We start from the raw sequence: 18755 nt of genomic DNA, 5'->3' as shown, positions 1-18755 counted from the left end.
TTGATGGAAAGAGCCCTTTGCATGCAGATTGCATGGAAGGCACAGAGATTGCAAGATTATCTCATCGGGAGTGGTTGTAGTATATCATTTTGGATCTGGGGAAAGGTGTCAACAGGATTTTAAAGTGAGGAAAAAACTGTTGGCAGCTGGCAGTTTTAGAAGAAAAACCTTTCGACAGTGAACATGGGAAGGATTGGTGGCAGGGACCAAGAGGGTTAGAAAGGCACATGTCAACATCAGCAGAGGAGAGATTGTCAGCTAGAACTATGAGGAATCAAATTGTGAATAGAAACACTTACATTTAAATGCCACATTTTTCAGCCCTTTAAGGATGTCACAATAGCATCTCAACTGTTGATGTGGACTGGAATTATAGCTTAGAGCAGTGGTTCCCAACCTTTTACTTTCCACTCACGTACCACTTTAAGTATTGTCTATGCCATAAGTGTTCTGTGATTAATAAGGGATTGCTTAAGGTGGTATGTGAGTGGAAAGAAAAAGTTTGGGAACCACTGTTTTCATTGTCCCTAATTAACTTATTATGTGCACAGTTTCAGAAATGGCCCAATGACAATTTTTCTCAAGTAAAATGTTTCAGTAATAATTGGGTCTAGAGCAGTGATTCTCAACCTTCTCTTCCTACTCACGCCCCACCTTAAGCAATCACTTACTAATCACAGAACACTTATGGCATAGGAAATACTTAGAGTGGTATGTGAGTGGAAAGAAAAAGGTTGGGAACCACTGGCTTAGAGGAACACAAGAAATGCAAAGGCTGAAATCATGAGTGAACAACAGGAGCTAGAGAGATTGAATGGGTCCGACCCCATCCATGGAGAGAAATGGGCAGTCAATATTTTAAATTGAGATCCTTTTCAAGATGGGTGTGAAGGAGGGAGAGGCAACATAAAAAGGAAGAGTAGAACAGTGAGATCTGGGAATACAGGTATATAATTCCCTGAAAGTGACGTCACAGGTGGATAGGGTTATAAAGAGAGCTTTTGCCGTATTGGCCTTCAGAAATCAAAGTATTTAGTACAGGAGTTGGAATGTTATGTTTAAGTTGGGTAAGACATTGGTGAGGCCAAATTTGGAGTATTGTGTGCTGTTTTGGTCACCTAACTCTAGGAAAGATTTCTATAAGGTAGAGAGAGTGCAGGGAAGATTTATCAGGATGTTGCCTGGACTTCAGGAACTGAGTTACAGGGAAAGGTGAAACAGGTCAGGACTTTATTCACTTGAGCATAAAAGAATGAAGGGAGATCAGTTAGAGGTATTTAAAATTTTGAGGGGGTCAGGCAGAGTAAATGTAGATAGTTTTTTTTCTACTGAGGGTAGGTGAGATACAAATCAGAAGACATAGGTAAAGAGTGAAAGAGGAAAAGTTTAGGGGGAACACAAGGGGAAACTTCTTTACACAGAGAGTTTTGGTTATGTGGATCAAACTTCCAGATGAAGTGGTGAATATGGGCACAATTTTAACATTTAAGAGGAATTTGGCCAGGTACATGGATGGGAGAGGTATGGAGTGCTATGGACTGGGTGCAGTTCCATGGGAATCGGAAAAAAAAGTGGTTCAACATGGACTAGAAAGGCCAAAGTGGCCTGTATCTATGCTGTAGTTTTCTATGGTTCTATGGGAGAGGTTGGAGAGAGTTAAGAGGTAAAACAGATACTGGATAAATGATGATGGGAGAGGAGGAAAGATGGACAGGGAAGCAGTTTACAAGAGGGGATGTGGAAAATGCAAAAAGGTAGATGGAAGCCATTGGACCAGATGGAGAAAGAGGTTACCTGAAAATGAAAAACTCTATGTTTGCAGCTTTGGGTTTTAGCTACCCAGGATATTGTGGTCTCTGCATTTCTGTTTGTCTTCACCTTGGAAAAGCATGAGATCAAGAATAGACTGGTCTAAAGGTTTAAAGTTCAGAATTATAGTCAGTGTACATACAACCCTGAGATTTATTTTCCTGCAGACAAGGCAGAATTTCTACTTGCTGCTAATGTATTAAATTGAACTGAGGAAATATAAACAAAGAAAACATTATACAAACTATGCAATACAGAAAAAAAATACATATTTTGTAATAAATAATATATTTTTAAAATTAGACATACAGCACGTTAACCTGCCCACAAGTCCATCCTGCCCAATTACACCCAATTTACCCACATACCCCCATATGTTTTGAAGGGTAGGAGGAAACTGGAGCACTTAGAGGAAACCCATGCAAGACACGAGGAGAAAATGCAAAGTACTTTCAAACAGAGCTGGATTTGAACCTATGTCACTGGCACTGTAACAGCGTTACACTGACCACTACACTAAGTGTACCACCCAATGTACCAAGTAAGAATCCTTAAATGAGTTTCTGATTGAGTCCATGTGGAAATAGTGAGAAGAATCAAAATGGTTGGCAACCAGGAATCCTAGCCAACACCTGAATTAAAGTCTGGCAGTCAGATTTCTCCTCAAGTTGAAATTGAAATTCAGAGCCTGACTAAACTATATTTCAAGGTAGTATTTTGGGTCTTGTGGCCCTCCTACTCATCTTTTTTAAAAACAGCCAGAAAAGCAAACAAAGACCTGGACAAAAGAAGGCAATTGAATCTCTGGGGTAGGTGATGCACTTTTAAATCTGCCAGTTTTTGCTCTGCAAACTGTAGCTAAATTAATGGCCATAATATATTACCAATTTCTTCTTTATTGTTAATTGAGACCAGTAGTGCAGTTGGTAGGATAAGAAATCTGAAGCTGAACTTCCTCACCTTGACAACTCCTGTTTGATCATTAAATTTCTTCATGCACTGCGTCCGTACTCTTGGAAATAATAACTGACTTATAAATTTTCACGGAAATGGATGCTTATTCAGCTTCTTTTATGGGTGCAGAATAAATGATGACTTGCCAACAAGAATTCTTTATCTGACATTCCATTAAATATACTGTAGAGATTGTTCTTCACAATCGTCACTTCATTTCTTAAATGAAAGAAGAGTTTCTCTTTGGGGAAAAGTGTCAATAAGAGGTAAATGTCAAATATACTTCTTAGGCGTTATGCCTTTGAGGTGATCTCTTGAGTACTGGATTGTAACCTGTACTTACTGCAGGCAAAAAATTGCTTGACCTTTAAAAATGGCAGAACTCTTTTTCATGTACAAGATTCTATATTTATATAAGGTATATTTATCTACCTTCTAATTATTTGAAATCTGGCTGAATCTCCTTCAACTAAAATTGCTACTCCAGCATTTGGAACTCAAAAAGGCCTTTTTTTTTCTCTCACTCAACAAATCATACAGCTACAGTCATCCTTCTAGGAGCCTTTTGCATTTCTAATTTCCTCTATCTCACTTTGATGGTCTTCGCTTCAGCTGCCTCAGCTATAAGGCTGCGATTTAGTCAATAAATCTCCCTTTTGTAAACAAAAGCAAAATATAGCGGATAGTGGAAATCTCAAATATAAGCAGAAACCACCGGAAATCACAATGGATTGTTGCTCTTGAGGAGAGTTGAAAGTAGCATTAATTTTTTGGAATTTCAGAACTTTACTTCAAAGCCATTTTCATCAGTAATCATCCTAATAACTGGTTCTGTCAGAGTTATCCTGCATTTTTATTGACCAGACATAATTATTGAATGTTTGTTTCCATTTACAGAGATTGCAACTTCCCAGAAGAAGGAAAGATCATGCCTAATTGTTAATTCTGCAAGTGGGGTGGGGGGGCGGTGGTCCTGTTGCTACTCCAAGCTATTTTTTTTCATTGATGTAGCATGGTAACAGACCTTTCTGGTCCAAGAGCCCTTGCCACCCAAATTGACTAGTTAGCACCCAAACATTTATGGAGGTTGGGAGGAAAGCAAAGAGAACATACAAACACTTCACAGACAGGGCCTGATTTGAACCTGAGTCACTGGTAGTGTAAGAGCGAAGAATAATGAGTTTTGTTTTCTAACGAAACCAGTTGCTTCTACCTTCTTCTCAGGCAGCCAATCTCCACGGTCAGGAAGCTGGACATGCTACCTCAATAACCATTTTATTTCCTATTACAAATCCCCTTTTTGTTCATGCAGTTTTCCATGCTAAGTAAAAACACAGTGCTGGGGAAACTCAACAGGTTAAAACGGTGTTCTTTATGTAGCAGAAATAAAGATATATCAGCAATGTTTCTGGTTTAGCCCTTCATCAATGTATGAGCAAAATGTTGGTAGGTACCCGAACAAAATAGTGGGGGGTGTTAAGGGACAGGGGGAGGAGCACAGTCCCACAGACAAGAGATAAAGGTTGGCAGACCAGCAAACAGGGGGAGGGGGTGTTGGTTCTGTGACTGGAGAGGAAAGGGGTGAAGAGCTGGAAGAAAGAAGACAGAGGGATGGGGAAGAAAGGGAGACTAGGGAGTGGGCTAGTAGAAATCGGAGAAGTCGATGTTAATGCCACCCAGTTGTAGAGTGCCCAGACAGAATATTAGGTGTTGCTCCTCCAATTTACAGGTGGTTTTGGTTTGGCAGTGCATGAGGCCATGGACAGCATGGGAGTAAGGCACCGAATTAAAATGGTTGGCCACTGGGAGATGCCTGTCATTGATTCTGACAGAGCGAAGGTCCTCAGCGAAGCGATCTCCCAGTCTGTGTCCAAACTCTTCTGATGTAGAGAAGGACACAGCCGGAGCACCAGATGTGAATAGATGACTCCCGCAGATTCACAAGTGAGAAGTTGCACTTCCCGTGGGCCGCAGCCCATGGTGCCCAAGTGAACACACTTCATATTCCATTAGGGTGGCTTACAAACTCATGGAAGAAGCTAATTAGCAAACACTCCCTGTTCTCCTTTCCCACTCGCATCAGTCCACCCAAGGCCTTGCTCCTATTGTCCAGCTTTTTCACCTTTTGTAATCTAGACTCAGCCCACTCTCTTACCTGGTTCTTTACTCACTATCTAGCAGTTTTCGTTACTCTGATTCACCTCTCCTAACCCTCCCAAACCTGGTTCAATCTGCCCATCATCCTTTCCTTATCCAGGTTCACCTATCACTACCTGGTTCCCTCATTGCTCTTCTCTCAAACCTTCTGCAACCAGCCCAGTTTTTAAAAAATCCATTTCCACCTATCAACAATCAGTTTTTGTCATAACATTCTCCTCTCCCCCTCCCCAACCTAGCTCCATCTCTCCCCACTCCCCTTCACCTGGTTCCACTCAACAACGATCACCTTCAGTCCCACCCGACCCCTGGATATGCTCTCAGTCCTGATGCAGGGTGGCAACCTAATACATCAACCATCCTTTTGCCTTCACAGATGCTGCTGGACATGCTTAAACCCTCCTTCATTTTGAATCACTGCACTTTGCGGTTTTGTCTTAAAATCTTTAAAGCTCAGTTCTGGTCTCTTGAGGTGATTCAAAGAAGGTTCGCCAGGTTGATCCAGAGATGAGCGGGACAACAGGTTAGCAGAGATGAACGGGAGAGATTGAGTCACCTGGGACTATGCTTGCTAGAATTTAGGAAAATGAACAAGGAACAGGGATAGACAAGATAGAGGCAGGAAAGTTGCTTCCATTGGCTATGATGAAGGGACATAGACTCAAGTTTTGGGGGACTGGATTTAGGACAGATATGGGGAGGAATTGCTTTTCCCAGAGTGCATCTGTGGAATTCCCATCCTAAGGAAGTAGTGGAGCTCACCTCAATAATATATTTAAGATTTAGATAGATTTTTGCATAGTAGGGGAATTAAGGGTGATGTGGAAAAGGCAATCAGGTGGAGCTGAGTCCAGAGTCAGATCAGTCTTGATCTTACTGAATGGTGGAGTAGGCTCGAGGGGCCAGATTACCTTCTCGTGCTTCTATTTATTTTTGTTCTTATTTTCTTTGCACATTCAGGCCCAGCTTGTTAAAGGAGAACTTTGCTTGGGTCAGACTTGTCTATGTCAATACTGTATTCCATGTTATATTTGTGATGAATCTGCATCCATCCAAAAGCGCATTCTATAAAATGGACAAGTTCATCACTTTAAGGTCCTTGAAGTTGAAAGGTTCAAGAGGTATGAGAGAGAGAGTGAGGGAGAGAAGAGGGAAATAAGAGATGAGGGGGGAAAGGGGGTGAGAGGGGAAGAGAGAGAGAGAGAGAGAGAGAAAAAATGAGAGACAGAGATGATTCCCAAAGGAGACGGGCGCATGATAAATGAGCTTTGAGTAAAGTTAAATGACATTCAGGTGGACATTGGTAGAACATATCTAAATACTGCAACATTGAGGGCAAGGTGCAGTGGGGTGGAAAAGGATTCAGTGAGATGGAAAGCTACAGCAAAAGCACAGCAAGAAAGAATCACCAATCTGGAAGAAAATGTTCTGCCTCAAGCAATAGAAAGCTCATTGGTTATTGTTGTATAATTCCAAAATCCGTTCTGTCAGCCCATTTATTCATCTGCCTTCTTGTCTCTATACATATCTGTCTAACTAGAAACACAAGAGACTGCAGATGCTGGATAGAGATATAAAAATAAACTGTTGGAAGAACTCAATGGGTCACGAAACATCTGTGGCGGAAAATAGGCAGTCAATGTTTCAGGTCAAAATCCAGCATGGAGGGTTAGATAAATTTATCTAACTTTCTTATCTATCTATCGATCTATCTATCACCAAACAATGGAGATTATAGGAATCTGAGATAATAACAGAAGGTTCTTAAATATTCTGCATGTCAGCCATTGACAGAGAGATAAAAAGTAGGGTTTGATTGACTCTTCTCAACTGGAAAATCTTGGAAATTTTAAGTTGGCCATATTTTTCAAATAAATGAAAAAAAGGAAGAGAAAACCTGTCACGTTAGAAAAGGGAAATGTTGGGTTGTATGTTGCTCTCATTGTAGAGAGTTGTATTTATTTATGGGTTTTCCAGTATCTGGGCATTGCTGGCAACACTAGAATGTATTGCCTACCCCTAATTGGCCTTGAGAAGGTTCTGGTGAGCTGGGCATTGACATGTACCTGTGAATTTATGCTCCTGAATGCTGGACTTTCGATAAATAATGACAGCACAGACTGAAACCACTCTATACACAGTAAGAAAATAAGTGGAATAATATGAGAATTATTCCGTTTTAAAAACTGCCCAAAAATATGGATGAAAAGTCAAAAGAGAGAATGCTACTGGAGCTATTGGTTATTGGATGTTTATTGAAAGGAAGATAAAAAAAATATAGTGTTGACAGAATTTGTAGAATATAGTACAGGGTGTATTGATAGAATTTCTTTGCTTTCCTAACATATTTTTTTTTAAAATCAGATTGATTATAGCTTCAATGACTCTGGGAGGTTGGCTGCTTGAGTTTGCACATTGCAAGCCTGCCTGCATTGCAAGAGAATTTCGCTGGTTATGCAGTGTCTTGGGATGTATAAAACACATCACAAGTGCCAGCCTTTTTTTTTTGGTCTAAGGCAAATTTGCAGTTTTGGGGCAATTTGAGCTTATGGGAAATGTTATCACTTCCTTCCTTTGATGGGAAAAGCTATTTTGGTGAAACAGCCCAACAGTAATTCAACCTCAGGTGGCTTTTTAAACCCCATCCTCGTACAGACGTCCTGTGGTCTCCAAGGGGTCATCAAAGGTCATGGTGCAATGCCAAGAATGTCGTGAGCATGGAAAATCTGTGCAGAAAGAAAAGGCAGAAAAAATTTGCTTCGAGGATAGATTTGAATATCAAGTAAATCTAATTCCACAACTAAGTTACGCTACCATAATATCAATGAAGGGGGAATAAGCCAGGGAGACTGCGGATGTGATTATTGAGGGAAAAATTATTGTGTGATTTTAAGTCTGTTTAGATTATAAATTATATATTTTAGATTATATTGACAAAAGACAAAGGAGGAAAAACCCAACACCCAATCCCAACCAACCAATTTTCCCTTGCAACCGCTGCAACCGTGTCTGCCTGTCCCGCATCGGACTTGTCAGCCACAAACGAACCTGCAGCTGATGTGGACATTACCCCTCCATAAATCTTTGTCCGCGAAGCCAAGCCAAAGAAAGAAAGATTATAAACAAGGTCATTGTTTATTAAGCAGATCTTATGGAGATAACAATATTTTTCAATCAATTTATAAAGAGATCTAAATGTAGCCTGATGGAATGTGGAAAGGTAGAGCTGTTTTCCCCTGGAGAAAATTACTTACAATCTAAGGAATTTGTTTTTGCCGGTATGGCAGCCATACTTGCAGAACACAGGGTTGAATATCTCAGGATAATTATTCTGTTCCTGAGTTCTTTCCCCTATTTGAGATCTAGGCAACTGGATACCAGATCCCAACAGATCCTTCTCTTTTCCTTTTCTTTCCCTGCTTTTCTGTTTCTCTTTTTTCTTATCAATTTTATTTTTCTTTCCTTTCTTTTTATTTTGGGGCTTTGTTTATGGGAGGGGGGGTGGGATGGGGGGAAGGGATGTTTGTAGGTATGAGTGTTTTTTTTGGAAAGTAATGTCAGAAAAATCTCAGAAAACTTTAACATAATTACTCACCCTGTGGTCATTTGCACTGCATGCCTTAAGTTCTTGTGCATGTTCATCCCGGTGCTTTTACGTGGAGCAGCATAGCCTGCGTCATCAGCTGGACGTTGAATTCATGAGGTGCAATTTAGACTGTAGGCTTCCCCTGAAAAGTAGTAGAAGTCCTGCAGGTTAAATCACGGCACAGGAATTGACTAAAAATTCCTTCATTTTCGTTTTTAGACTATCCATGTCACGGCAAAATTTGTTGATTGCGCTGTTTTGTGCTGGCAGTCTAAAAACCATCATGGACAACTTGTACTATTGATTTTTTTTTCATTTCAATGTATGCATTTAAGTAATGGTTATTTCTTGATACATGTCCACAAAATTAAAATAAAGTATTAAAAAAAAGAGATCAGGATCCTCGTAAAAATCAAACAATATAATAAGATATGGGTTCAGACTACATCCAATGCACAATCAATTTAAAATGGGAAGTGTGAATCTTCAACTTCACTGAAATAGCTTCCCAAGAAATGAAAATGAACTACCAGAGGATCTTGTCAAATTACATCAAAAGATGGTAATATATAAAATTGATCTTCTTAACAAAATGATAAATTGGAAAAAAATACAGTGAATGATAATGATTTCTTTCCAACAGGACTGAAATTTAAAAACAAAACAATTATAATATAATGCATTTCTTTTTGAAATGTCTGATTTTTTTAACATTAGTTTATGTCCCATCTTATCTGCAGTATTATTTAGCATCACATCTGAAGGTGCAGCTAGAATCTATTATTAAATAATGAATGATTAAATATTTGAGCAACTATTTCCAATCCAAAACACAATTGGGAGGGGTGTGAAACCCACTGCTGACTCAATAACATCTGTTTTATTCTATCGCAATACTCAAAGATCTGCCCAAGGGAACTGCAGTGCATGTTTGCAGATAAGTTTAAGTGAGAAGGGAATGTAAGCAGTGCAGGCAACAACAGAATGTTATAACGATACATAAATAGATTAAGTGAATGGCCAAAGCTATGATTAGTATCTCGACTGATAACCAGCAGTTCCTTCGGGAAGCCAATATTCTCAATTTGAACCTTCACAAATCTTGGATTTTGGGTGAGAAATTTCAGTAGTTTGGCTCTCTCCAACCAGTAGTAATACTTCTGGGCTAACAGCCAATACCAGAGAAATTTGAGGAGATAAAGTCAGGAGGAAGATGGAAAGAATTTGTTTCATTGAAGCTGTCTGCATTATACCTTCTGCTAGCAAGCTAGTTTAACTCTAGGACTCCAACATGGAAAATTCAAATCAATTATTTTACTAAACTGTTCCTTTTTCTCCAGTAGCTTAATTAAGATACTCCAGAGTGAGAACATAGCAAAATAAGAGCAGGGACAGGCCATTCAGACCTCTCAAAGTGGCCAACATGTCTCTGTTCTCCTGCTCTCTCCCCATAGTTCTTCAATGTAAAAATCAAGCTAACTTCTTAAATATCTCCAATGACTTGGCCTACACCATCTTCAGTGGTTGTGAACTCCTAGATTACACCACACTTTGGGGAAAGGAGTATCTCCTCAGATATGTTCTAAATATCTTACCTTATACCCAAAGATTATGATATCTTGTTTTCAAGATCCCTGAAGCTTTATTCCTGCTTCCAGTCTGTATCAGAATTCTATATGTTTCAATGAGACCTCTTGGCTCTGAACTCCAGTGAGTAAGGTGATCCAATTCCGACGAAATAGTTCAAAGAAATGTGCCTCACAGCAATCACTTCTCTTTAGGACTTGACCATGAATGTTACCTTGTCTACAGCATCCAGATCCTGAACATTTTTTTTTTAATTGACATTAAAAAAAAACTCACAGATATCCAACAGAGTTTTGTGGTTGTTGGAAATAATCCAGATGGAAAGAAGAATGGCCATTAATTGGAGAATTTTTAAAATTTGGAATTGGTAAAATTGGTCAGCTATTGAATGAACAGAAAGCAACCATTTTTTCTTAGTAATAAAGTTATCAATTATACCTGAGTTTATTGTAGCTTTGAGGCAGATTCAATTAATAGTTTTTGTTGGATAAAAGCTTAAAAATAATTGAAGCAAGTGTATTATGACAATTAGTGTAGAGACTATTTTAGACTCGAATCTTTTGGTCTATGTATTGCCAATTCAGTTTTGCAGAGGATGTGTGATTACAGTCCAGATGCAAAGTTTGGCATTCAGTGTCCATCAATACCTTTCTCTAAATTAGGACCCCTTTGCTGAATTAAAAACTGCATTTTTAGAGTAAATTACTTTCTTTTAGAATCGCAGGTAACAATAGATCTTCGGTCTCAGAGAGCCGCAGAGTTAAAGGGTACACAAATATGGCCCGTCACACCAATGCTGAGTTTTCCCCATCTGCACTCATCCCATTTCTTTTTCAAAGATTCAAAGATTTCATTTATTGTTAAGTAATAACATAAAAAAAATGTAACGTACATAATATCCTTCAACATTTGACTGCCATGAGCATTGCCCTGTGCCCCTAACTATAGGAAATAGAGAAGCAAAAGAAAGTCCCTTCAGAGCTGCGAAGTGTTCAGTTATTTGCCTCCAGAAAATCCAGCCAGGATTTTCCTCGTGGAACCTCACCAGCACCAGTGCTGGTAGCACCACCATTTTTATTTAACTCATTTGTCTGGATTAAGTCCATTTCCTTCTTTGCCCTCCCTATTAGCATTTTGCTCACAACCTGGAATGAAGGGTTAGCAGATGAAAAATGTTTGGCGGCTCTTGGACTGAACTCATTGGAGTTCAGAGGAATAAGGGAGACCTCATAGAAGTGTTTCAAATGTTGAAAGGCACCCACTGAAGTGCTTTACAGTCCAATATGAGACAATTGCCATGGCCATTCACACTACAATATCTATTACAGTTATTCAATAGGTTTATGAAACTTAGTTCCTGCAAATCTAAGAGCAAACAGCAAGATACTGGAGGAACTCAAAGAGTCAGGTGGCATCCATGGAGAGAAATGGTCGGTGAATGTTTTGAATTAGGACTCCTTATTAAGGCTCAATAGAGCTGAATTATCCAGCTTCATTGATTATAGCATCTGCAGTTTCTTCATCCACGGTGTCTACAGACATTTGTGCTTTACTTCTGCAGTTCTTGTGTTTCCTCTGCAGATCCAAGTGACCAAGCTCAGGTTTCCACATCTCTGAGATTCAATCTAATCCGTGACATGCATGAACTCTGACTCATTCTTAAATGGCTTTCCTTCATATCCAAGTCTGAGTCCTTCTGAAGCCAAACACAATCTCCCGGAGCAACTCAGCAGGTCGAGTGGTATCAGTGGAAGGAAAAGAATGGTCATTGTTTCAAGCTGAAGCAGTTCATTAGGATGAGTAGTCTGTCCTCAGCAAAATAATGGAATCCCCAAGTCATTCTGGTATGATGTCCTCAGGTCAAAAGATGCTCAGAAATATCAGCCAACCCTGCGTTCCAGAAATTCGTCGTGGAGGAATTCACAAATCACAAAAAAAAATCTGAGCTACTGAATAAAAATTTGCTCTCATGGAATTTAAATGTAAATGTTAAAGTCTTCTTTGCAATTTACATTTCTTGACTCATTTGGCAAATAATCTGGCTCCGCGATATGGAAAATCGCAATTGGGACAAGTCCTCAGAATGCAACACACCCACTGCACCCCTTGTGCTGGAGTCATCTGTATAATTTGAATTTACTTTTTAATTTTAATTTTGATTTTAATTTATGCATACAGCATGGTAAAAGGTCCTTCTGGTCCACGAGCCCGTGCAGTGCAAATATCCCAATTAACCTACATCCCCCACATATTTTTGAAGGGATGAACCGGAGCTCCCAGAAGAAATCTGGGAAAAAAAATCAGAAAAAAAAAACTTTTTGCAGACAGTCCCAGATTTGAATGCATTAAAAGCATTGTTCCTAAACAGTACTCTAACCATGCCACGGTAATATTTAAATTTTAGGAACTTAGACAATAACAATAACAGGCTCTTTTGGTCCATGAGCTGGAGCCACCCAATTGACCTACAACCTCTGGTACATTTTTGAATGCTGGAAGGAAACTGGCCCTTCCAGAGGAAACCCACGCAGACAGGGGGAGAACGTACCAACTCCTTACAACCAACATGGGATTTGAGCCCCGGTCCCAATCGCTGGGGCTGTAACAGTGTTGAGCTAACTGCTCTGCTAACTGCGGCATGGAGAGCAAAGTTCCTTCCAATCAAACACAATCCTCAGATCTTGTTGGTGTGATTGAGAATCACTCTTGAGAAACACAATATCTACAGATGCTGGAATCTTGAACAAAGCTTTGCTGGATGAACTCAACAGGTCAGACAGCATCCATGGGTAGAAATGGTCTGTCAACGCTTCAGGTGTGGACGCTTTCTCAAGATTAAAGTGAAGGGGGAAAGGAGCTGGGGGAGGTCATCAGACTGAAGGTGTGAGTTGTGGAGAGATAGGAATGAGAGTCAATATGATTGCAGGGGAAAGAAAAATTAAGAAGAGGGGATAAAAATAAGTGCAGGAGGAGGTAAAGAAGAGATGGAAACAATGGAACTAGACAGAAGTGGAGGTTACCCAAAATTTGAGAAAAATAATCAGGCTTCATGCTTTGAACTGAATGGCATGAGCATTGATTTTTCTTGATTTGGGTCAGCTGAAAGTTGAACAGGTTTGGCCTGCACTCAGTGGAGTTCATAGTAATGAGGGATAATCAGTTTGAAACACAAAATGATGAAGCAGATATATTATAGATAAATGCGTGAATTGGTGTACTTAAATCAGTAAGTTGTATTTTTGCCTTTGAGATATTTTAGAGCCTAAAGTACAAACATTTAGTTTGACATTTTAACAAAGAGGGAGTGTTGCACTATTGGAGGAGCAGTCTTTTACTTTAAACATTGAGGGCCTATCTGAATGATATAAAAGAATATGTGGGACTATTAAGGGAAAAGTCAAGGGAATTACTCCCAATATTCTGGTAATTGTGATCTCTCAGTCTGTCTTACCAAATAAATGATCTGTTCATCTGTTGTGGGAGTTTGTTGAGCATATTTCAGCTACTGTATCCAACATTAGAGCTACGATTTGGCAGGGACAGAATGTATTTAGATGCAAAAGCTACTATATAAATGAACATCATTTTGACAACACACAAGATAAAAAAAAAGCAGGCAATATGGGAAACAGATTTTGTATCCGTCAAGGTAGAATGAAAGACACCACATGTAAATTTCAAATCCAACTAATTCACCTGGAGTAATGAAGCTTTTTGCCCTTTGAATTGTGTTGCATTTAAATAGAAATGGGGGAGATGTAATCCTTCTCCTTCCCCTGCCCTGAATTGCAAGGATGTGCAAAAGCAGTTCATCCGCCAAAAGTCCTTTTGGTTGAAACAAAGATGTTCATTCCTGAAAAAAAAATTACAGGCAAGACCCAGCCAAGTTCACACTGAGTAAGCAGATGGAAAAGCAACAGCAATTTGTTAATAATAGATCAGACAATAATTTATTTTAAAAAAAAACCTTCATAACAGTAACACCACAGGAAATCCACTGTAAACTGGCTTGGCAATCGTAACACAGACAATAAGCTGATAAAAGAAACTTTGGAATTCCAAATAAAAACGGAGGCAGCCAGAAATTTAGTTTTAGTAAGTGTGTTCGTTGAAGAAGAATGTCAGAACACGCAGAAACAGGAGCGCAATGATTATATGAATCAGAAAAACCCCATAATTTGCCGTATTGTGTTTGTATACTTGCCTGATGGCCTTCGTAGCTGGAATAGCAAATGTGGCAGTCTCTCAAATTGATCCATTCGATTTGCTGTGATTAGTTTTACAATCTCCATTAAGGTCAACTCATCCAAAATTCTACAGCTTGCAGACATGCACCATCTACATTCATTTTGAATGCCTCAAAGTGGATTACAGCGAGTCAAGTCATGTTTCATTGTCATCTGATTGCGCAAGCACAACCTGACGAAACAGTATTCTCCAGTCATCGGTGCAAAATATGCAGACACATAGCCAGACATAACACACATACAGTCAAACAATGCATATGCAGGACAAGTATTCATATTGAGAAATAAATAAATATTGTTTCCTAACTATGAAACACTCAGATGACTAGTGTGGGCAGTTCCTTTGGACATTCTCAGTGCCCTTGGAAAGAAGATGTTTCTCAGTCTGGTGGTGCTGGTTCAGCTACTCCTGTATCTCTTTCCAGAAATGAGCAGCTAGAAGATTCTGTGTGTAGGGTGGAAAGGGTCCTCAATGATTTTGCACGCCCTCCTCAGACAACGAACCTGGTGGATCACGTCGATGGGTGGGGGAGGGGGGGTGGAAAACTCCAGTGATCCTCTCTGCCACGCTAATAGTCCTGCAAATTGACCTCTGATCCATTTCTCTGGAGGAAACGTACCACACTGTGATGCAGCCGGCCAAGATGCTCTCCACAGAGCTCCTGTACAGGTTGACGTGCTGGCGGCCGGTAGCCTTGCCCGCTTCGGTCTTCTCAGGAAGTGCAATCACTGTCGCGCTTTCCTGACAAGTGAGGAGAAGTTGTGCATCCAAGATTAGACACTAGTGAAACTCAACCACAAATAGGTAATGTCAAGAACTTACATGTAAATAATCTGAAGCAGTAATTGTTCTAACCCACCATTCCATTTGACCATCATTTCTTGCCACTATTGGCTTTTGTACAGATAAGAAAATGACCTTAAAATTTGCTTCTGAAATCCCTACTTCAACTTGTCTTCCCTTTTGCTGCCTCTAGCAATAACATCTGAGATCTCCACAAGCAAACCCGTCCACTTCCACATTCCCAATCTTCAACCCTTCTCCGTTAATGATCATTCTTATTTAAGTGCAACCATTTTAGTTTTTTTTTAAACCATCATTTTTATCAGTTTCTGGCCTCAAGAAATACAGTAATTCAACTTCACCTGCTCTTTGTTCAATCCAATATTAAAATCATAGATCTACTGTAGTTTCATTACTAGAATTCGCCCCCTCCATCTCTGAACAGTCCTACGCTCTAAGCTTATCACGGTTTATCGGAGAGCTTGTAAATTACTTTGATGATAGATTTTTCTTTATTGAACAATATCGCCCAGAAGACGTCTCTTCACCTTCTAATTTTGGCTCCATCTCCCTCTCACTCTATTTCCCAGCAGCTTTTGTTCCTGTTGTTAGTCTTGGTTTATTCAAGTTCTTTTCAATTTCCAGCTGAGTTTTACACTTCTGTTTATTCACGATAATCCACTCTTTGTTGCTTCTGCTTTCACACCCTTGAAACCTCTCCACTCCTTTCGCTATCCCGTTATCTCTTGTGGCTTAGTGTTCAGTTTTATTCCCGACTTGTAAGCAAAGTTTCAACAATCAAGTGAGATATCCACTGGAAGTTTTGGACCAGGTCCTGTTGTAGTTTTGTACTGCTGTCTTTTTTTGGATTTATTTTGATCTTACAATGCTCTTTTTGATGCTTCTGTTCCTTGCTCATCAGATATTTGCCACAGTTCCCCAAAGGAAACAAAATGAAACAGTAGAGGATAAAAACTCCAGATGCTGAAATCTCGAGCAGACAAAGAATTACCGCAGGAACTCAATGCCTGAATCCGTTATCAAGACTAAGATAAAAATAGGTCAATTTCCCTTTCTAAAAGGGGGAAAGAACATAGAAAACAGCACAGTATAGGCCCTTCAGCCCTCGATGTTGTTCCAACCTACATTTTCCTAGCAAAATAAAAAAAACTAAACCCTTCCTACCTCATAACTCTTTTATTCTTTCATCCATGTGCCTGTCTAAGAGAGTCCTGAGTGCACCGAATGTTTCAGCCTCCGCAACCACCCCTGGCAAGAAGGTGGAGGAGGGGGCCAGAGAGGTGATGAGCTGTGGAGCAGAAGGTTTGGAAGGGGGAGAGACAAGAACAGGAAGTAATCGTGGGGGTGGTGGAAGAGAAATGTTAGAAAGAGTGAGAGCAAAAATATCAAGCACAAAAGAGATGAGAAGAGTGGAATCAGAGGGGACCAGGGGTGGGGTGGGCTGTTACTTAAAATGGGAAAATCAGTCTACTTGCTGTTTGGCTCTGCAGGGGGAGTATGATATGTTGTTCCTCTAATTCAATGGTTTTCAAACTTTTTGTTTCCACTCACATCCCACCTTAAGCAATCCCTTACTAATTACAGAGCACCTATGACATATTGGGATGACTTAAAGTGGGACATGAGTGGAAACAAAAAGGTTGAGAATCACTGGTTTAATTGACATATAACTTCACCCTGACAATGGCTGAGAGGCCAGTCTCTGTGAGAATGGTGAAGGGAACTGAAATTGTCGGAAATAGGAATCTTAAGTTTAGATCCAGAAACAGAGCATAGATGTTTAGTGAAACACTCGCTTAATCTGACTTTCCTCTCACTGATTCAGAGCCGGTTACACCAGGCACACAAAATGTAATATATTAGGTTAGAGGATTTGCTTGTAAAGGACTACCTCATCTGGAATTCAACCATCGCTCTGGGACACAACTAAACACCTAGTTGCATTGTCAATAAACCTATTCCCATTTTGACTGCATTCATCAGTATATAGATTATCAAATTCACCTTAAAAATTATTGGGAATGTCCATTTTTCTCCAGATACGCTGTTTGACCTGCTGAGTCCATCCAACTCCTCTTTGTTTGCTTACGTTTTCAAATGTCTTTCTGTCACATTAATTTGGCACATCACTTGTATCCCTTAATAACTTCAACATTTCCTGCCAGGATGCATTGCTGCATGGTATGGGAACTGCTCTGCCCAAGACCAGTAACTGCAGAGGGTTATGAATGGGGTTCAGACCATTACACATACTCACCTCCCCTCTATTCACTCTGTCTATACCAGTGGTTCTCAACCTTTTTCCACTCATATTGCACTTTAAGTATTCCCTATGCCATAGGTGCTCTGTGATTAGTAAGGGATTGCTTAAGGTGGCATGTGGATGGAAATAAAAAGTTTGAAAATCACTGTTTTAATTGTCCCTCATTGACTTAATATGTGCACGGTTTCACAACTCCAAAGGAAATGGGCCAATGACAATGTTTCTCAAGCAAAATATTTCAGTAACAACTGGGTCTAGGCAGTGATTCTCCACCTTCCCTTCCCACTCACGTACCACCTTAAACAATCCCACAGAGCACCGATGGCATAGGGAATATGTAAAGTGGTATCTGAGTGAAAAGAAAAAGGTTGAGAACCACTACTGGTCTATACTTTTATTGTCTTGGAAAAGGAGTCAACATGTTATAAGATTCATCCCACTCTGGACCCCACTCTCTTCAAGAAGATCCATGTGTATGAGATCATGCACCATCAGGTTCAAGGAAAGTGTCTTTCCTGCTGCTATCAGACTCTTGAATGAACCTCACTCTAATAAAACTATGTTCACATTGTTCAGTACCAACACATCATGCTCAATAACTGAATTTCCGTACTGTTTCTTACTTGCTGCATGAGATGAGTGAGATGTCCAGCTAGATTCGAGACATCAGGAATAATTTCGCTTTGAATTTTCACATTATTGTTAACTGATTTTTTTTTACACCTAACTACCTGAACAGGCTTGGGTTTTGGTCAACATTTCCTCTGTAAGGTGGCAAATATTGCCTCAGTACTGCACTGCAGTACTAGCCCAGGTGAATGCACAGCCCTGAAAAGAGCACTGAACTGACATGTTTCCATTGATCCTGCTGCTTTATAAATCATGGATGACTAAATTAATTTACCATATGTCTGCAAAAGTGGAAAATTTGGTGTCCTGAAACATAACTCAATATTGTACAGAATGCTTTAAATCATTTCCTTGCTTTTTCCTGGAAAAAGTACCTTAGGCAAAATTCCTTTAAATCTTTTACATCCACCAAAAAAATGAAGGTAACTGCTCAATTACTTTTCATCTGACATTAGCTTTTCTTGTTAGTCACTTCTTGTTTCTTAAAAGTTACAACACAATGACAGCCCCTTCCACCCCATGTCTCTATGCTGCCCAAATACAGCAATTAACTTATAAACCCCCAAACATTTTTGAAGGGTGGGAGGGAACTGGAGCACCCAGAGGAAACCCATGCTGGTCACATTGAGAACATACAAACTCCTTACAGACAGTGTCGGATTCCAACCCGAGTCGCTGGTGCTGTAATAACGTTGCACTAATTCCAGTGGTAACCCT

General features: G+C 39.8%; 1 long non-coding RNA gene across 1 annotated transcript; it reads right to left on the bottom strand.

The window, feature by feature from the left end:
- Positions 1-7576: 7576 nt before the first annotated feature.
- On the bottom strand, positions 7577-13933 carry LOC138742815 (uncharacterized). Its single transcript, XR_011344423.1, has 3 exons — positions 13790-13933; positions 8516-8648; positions 7577-7646 (listed from the first exon to the last, which is right to left on the bottom strand). It is a non-coding gene; the product is annotated as an uncharacterized lncRNA (long non-coding RNA).
- Positions 13934-18755: the final 4822 nt, after the last annotated feature.

The sequence above is a fragment of the Narcine bancroftii genome, chromosome 9, assembly GCF_036971445.1.
Source record: "Narcine bancroftii isolate sNarBan1 chromosome 9, sNarBan1.hap1, whole genome shotgun sequence".
Lineage (NCBI taxonomy): Eukaryota > Metazoa > Chordata > Chondrichthyes > Torpediniformes > Narcinidae > Narcine > Narcine bancroftii.
The sequence above is the reverse complement of the archived record's forward strand: the minus strand, read 5'-3'. Positions and strand labels throughout refer to the sequence as shown.